This window comes from Penaeus japonicus, unplaced genomic scaffold (assembly GCF_977035675.1).
Source record: "Penaeus japonicus unplaced genomic scaffold, GWHDUDI00000001_assembly GWHDUDI00000025, whole genome shotgun sequence".
Lineage (NCBI taxonomy): Eukaryota > Metazoa > Arthropoda > Malacostraca > Decapoda > Penaeidae > Penaeus > Penaeus japonicus.
The window spans coordinates 31,817,458-31,823,704 of record NW_028234427.1 but is presented as its reverse complement, the minus strand read 5'-3'; positions in this window follow the sequence as shown (position 1 = coordinate 31,823,704).

Here is a 6,247-nt window from a genome sequence, read left to right as displayed (position 1 = left end):
TCATCAACATTGTTGTTGTTATTATTGATGTTGTTATAAGCATTATTACTGTTATCATTATCCTGATCCTTATATTTTGATAATATTGTCATTAGAATTAGCATTATCATCGTTATCGTTATTATCATTATCAATATTACCATTATCATTATTATCATTACTATCATTATTAGCATTGCTATCATCGTTATTATTATTATTGCTATCATCATTATCATTGCTATCATTATTATCATTACTATCATTATCATTATTACTCTCATTATTTTCAGTATTATTAGTATCATCGCTATTGTTATGATTATTGTTACCTTAATTTTCATTAATGCCTTTATCTTTATTTTTGTTATTATCATTATTGATATCATCCATATTAATATTATGATTATTATTATGATCATTATCATTACTGGTATTACCATTATCATTATCATCGGTATCTGTGTCATCGTAATTATCATTATAATTATAATCTAAATCATTATCATTATCATTGTTACTATAATCATTATCATCATTGTTACTATTATCATCATTACCATCATAAACATTGCTATTTTCATTATCATCCTCACCATCACCAGTTTTATCATTATAATGATAATACTATCAGTAATGATTATACTGATAGTTGTTACTATTATTGTTACTGTTATTAATATCATCATTATTATTATCATTATCAATATTATTATCATTGTCGTAATTATTACCATTATCACCATTATTGTTATTATCATAATTATTACGATTATTACCATCATCAATAGCATTAAAAAAAAAAAAAAAACATTATCCTCACTGTAATTATCATTATTATTACTATTTTCTTATAATCGTCAATATCATCATCATCATTATCATCATAATCAGCATCATCATTAATATCAACCTCCTATCAATATTAATCAAATCATCACTGCTACTAAAATCAACTATCAAAATATCATAACAATTTAACAATTTCTCTCAACATCGTCATCAATAAAAGTGAAAAAGGTAAATGGTAAATTAATGATATTCGTAATCACAACTTAAATCACAGTAATCTTCCGGTGATTTAACGTTGCGCTATATGAATAAGTTATTTGCAAAACATGTAACATAGACAGCTAGATTAGAATCAACATTGCTAGGTATCCTTTACTGATTAGCATATATAAGATAATCATAATCCAAAGATCTCTAATTGTACATTACCATAAAAGAACACATTTTAATCAATATGAATAAATAACTTGCAAAACATGTAACATAGACAGCTAGATTAGAATCAACATTGCTAGGTATCCTTTACTGATTAGCATATATAGGATAATAATAATCCAAAAATTGTACATTACCATAAAAAAAAACAAAAAAAAACATATTTTATAAGAATTCGTTAAAACAGAATCATGCATATTACGTTGTTTTCCTTTGTTAAACTCTGCACACATGTATAAATAATTTTCCTTGCCTTTTGCATTCATCTCGCGAAACAAAGGTCGTAGGTTGTGTGGATAAGCACTTTGTTGCTCCTGACTATGGTTGCAGGCTTAAGGATATGTTTCAGGGTCTTAATGTACATGATTTTGTTCCCAGTGCGTATTGTTGATGTTCATTATCATTATTATTATCATTATCATTATCATTATCATCATCATCATCATTATCATCATCATCATCATAAGTATCATTACTTTTATAACAATGAATGATTTCATAATGATTGCTATTATCAGTATCATTATCATCCTCATTATCATCATCATCAAAAGTATCATTACTTTTATGACGATGAATGATTTCATAATAATTGCTATCATCAATGTTATTATCATCACTGTCATTATTACTATTATTATTTTCATTATTATTATCTATACTATCGTTGTTGTTAATGCTGTTATTGTTGTTCTTATCATTAATCTTCTTATCAATATTAGTATCATTAATGTTTTCATTGCCATTATTATTCTTTAAATCATTATTATCGTCATTATCAATAACATCATTGTAACCATCATCAGTATTTTTAGTATTAATATTTTCATTATTATTATAATCATTGCCATTATTATTATCACTATTCTTATAATTGTTAGTGACACTTTTTATTATTATAATCATCATTATTATCATTGTTATTTCTATTATCATTACTATCATTATCATTATTTTTGCTATTATTGCCATTATTACCATCATTGTTATTATCATTATTGTTATTATGATTATCATTATTATTGCCATGATCATAATTGTTCTCATTGTTATCATTAATAACAATTTTACTAGCATTATCATTATACCATAATTGGTATCATCATATCTATCATTAGCAATGCCATTATTATTATCATTATTACATTATAACTATTACTATAATTCTTATGATAATGGTGGTGCCAAAAATTAAATGATAATAGCAATAGAAGTATCAACAGTATGTGTATGTATGTGTTTCTTTGCGTGCACACATACACACACACACATACACACACACACAAACACAAACACACACACACACACACAAGACACACACGACACACACGACACACACACACACAAAAAAAAATAAATAAATAATAAATAAATAAAAAATAAAAAAAAATAAAAAAATAAAACACACACACACATGCACAAACGCACATACACAAACACGCACACAAGACACACACGACACACGCACAAACACACACACACTCATAACCCCACAAACCACACATATGTGCGTGTGTGAGCATATGCTGCCTCAAAAAAAAAATAATAATAAAAATAAAAAAAAAGCCTGCATACACGTGCGACTCGAGACATTCATTCTAGGTATGTTTCAAAACCTTGTACACCACCTTGTTCTGTAATAGACAAATGTGTCAGCCTTTGTCAGCCACAGGAAAAAGAAATATCCCGAGACTAACAGATGAAGTGGAACGTGTAGTGAACGATGCACCAGGGAAAGCGAACGATATAATTTGTAATAGAATAGATAAATTTTCTTATATTTTCACTTTGTTTCGGAGACCTAATGTGTTAAAAATTATATAATAAATTCGTTGTGGAGATGATGAATATTATAGATTGCATAAATAAGAGTAATCATGGGATTATTATTATTAATGTTTTATCTTTTTTTTTTTTTTAATCGTTGTTATTTTTGTACTGTTGTTATTACTGTTATGGTTAACATCAATGATGATAATGAAAACAATAATCATAATAATGTTAATGAAAATTATTGGTAATGATAATGATAACAAGAATTGTGATTATAAAAGTAATGATAACAATAATAAGGCTAATAATGGTATTGATAATGCTGATGACATTAGTAGCAATATTAGTAGCAATAATGATAGTGAAAGTCATTATGACATTAACAGTAATGTTACTACTGATAATATCAATCATGATCATAATAATCATAATAAAAATAATTATGATAATGGTGATAATGATTATGATAATGAGAACAATATAACAATAGTAAGGATAATTGTAATACTAATGATACGAATAATGATAATGATGATAATGCTGATGATAATGAAAAGAACAATAAAAAAAATCAATAATGATAATGATAATTATATTTGTTTTCATTATTATAAACAACATCAATAATAATGATGATCATAATAATTACAAATAATATAAAAAATATTATTGACATTTTTATTATTTTCCTTTTTATCCTTTTTAACATCAGTGTCATTTCTATCGTCATCGTCATCATTATCATTATTAGCATTATCATTATCATCATCACTATCATTATGACTGGTACTGATGTGCTGATAATAATGAAAATGATAATGATATTTACAATAATAATGAGAGTAATTACAAGGATGATAAGGATAATGATAACAATAGTAATACTAATGATGATGATGAGGATGATTATGATCATCATTATCATTATTCTCATCCTTATTACCCCCATTATTATTTCTTTATCAATATTATCATCATTATCATCATTATTTTTATCATTATTATTATTATCTTTATCATTATCATTATTACCATTTCAATTGTTATAATCATCATCATTACAGTTATAATTGATATTGATAATAATGATAACAGATAAAAGATCTCAATTAGTTGATAAGTACGACTTATGCTCCACCACCGAGTTTTACGGGATTCAACTCGAAGTATCTATTGCTTTAATGATATAAGGATGATAAAAACGATGATAAGAATAATAATGATGAAATGATAACAACAATAATTATTATAACTATGATAATAATAATGATGATAATGATAATAATAACAATAATAATAATGATAATAATAACAATAATGACAATAATGATAATGATAATAATAAGATAATAATTATAATAATAACAGGAAAACAATACAGTGTGTAAATCAATGAAAAGGAGAAAATTCGCATTTCAAAAACTAATAAAAGTTTATCTGTTCCCTCGCAACAAAATGCAAACTTGATTCACATACCGCAGTCAGGGGAAATAATCCATTTTCAGTGCATTTGGAATCAAATATATTATTCTCCCAATGTAAACGTATGAAAATGAATGTTAAACTCTAAGAAAAAGAAAAAATACAATGCATGCATATCCAGTTTCATAGAATATACAAGAAATTCAACAGTTTTTCTGTTCATAAAATGTTAGAATAAACTAGAATGATAAAAGTGCCTGTCAGTTGCGTCACTTGCGTCATAGTCTAATGAAATTTTGTATTTTCATTCTCCCAAGAGTTGGAATTAATTGAACAGATAAATATGTAAAAAGATGATAATAAAAGTTTTTATTAGGGATGCAGGGATGAAAATGTAATATTAGATATGCGTCGTTAATCGCATTATTCAAAAAAAGGTAGTTTTTCATCATACGAATTATTCTTAAGGGAGGTACTGGTGAAATGGTGGTTTTAGTCCGTAGACTTTATAGAGGCGCATATTGTTCTGCTGAAAATTGGAATTTAAAATTTCTTAATTTTTTACATGAGGATAATGCAGTAAATTAAAAAGATATTTTTGAAATGTCATTTAACTTGAACATAATATTAAGTGTTAATAATGATAATTTAGGTCTTTGGGAAAAACATTTCAAAAAAAAAAAAAAAAAAAAAAAAAAGTATTTTCCAACGACATCCAAAGGCGTCGCGTTCTTGAATCATTTCCATCATTTATATATCCATGACTAACCTTCTTATCTCCCTGCATAATGATAACATCTCATCACTCCTCGCCCATGAACAATTCCTAAGTGAAGTGAACCGTGTCAAGATAAGGACACTTGAATCATAGGGCTATCAATTCCAGCCGCCCCTTGACGGTTTATCCTTCTGCTGCTTCAGCTCTCCCTGACGCGCGGTTTGGGGAAGGAAGGATATTCACGCGAATGCAGAGACGTGTATACATGTGCGTGTGTGTGTGTGTTTGTGTGTGTCTGTGTGTGTGTTTGTGTGTGTTTGTGTGTGTGTGTGTGTGTGTGTGTGTGTGTTTGTGTGTGTTTGTGTGTGTGTGTGAGAGAGAGAGAGAGAGAGAGGAGTGTCTGTGTGTGTTTGTGTAAGTGTGTGAGTGTGTGTGTGTGTGTGTGTGTGTGTGTGTTTGTGTGTGTGTGTGTGTGTGTATGTGTTTGTGTGTGAGAAAGAGAGAGTGTGTCTGTGTGTGTTTGTGTGTGTGTGTGTAAGTGTTTGTGTGTGTCTGAGTATGTGTGTGTGTGTGTGTGTGTGTCTGTGCCTTCGAGTACTTTAGCTTCACTCTCCCAACATACTCAATATCATTCGAGGTCAAATACATTTCACCGCCAATTCTATCTATATGTTAATCATTCCATTATACAGCTTGATTACCATAAACATATCTCTGTTTATCGAATAATCCAAACACTCATTATATTTCCGAGGGAACAAATGTGGCTTCCCATTCTTAAAGTTTTATTCCGACGTTTTAATTCAAAAGCAAATTGCACTGATAGCCGGCCATGTTTGCTTCAATTTTCAGAGTTTCCAGAATGTCGTATTTTTCCCCCTTTTTCTTTCCTAAATCTGGTCGCTTATCTATTTATTCCTATTGGCATTATTGCGTCATCTCATTTACGCAAGATAGAGGGAGAAATGATTCACGTCCCAATCATTGTTCGGATTAGAATGATTGGCTGACGTTAATTGCTTGATTGAGCAAATATGTGTTCTTTGTAATTGATGAAGTGGAGAAGAATGACTGATTAAGGATTATCAGCTCATTAGGAAGAATAGATAGAAATAGATGAAAAAAAAT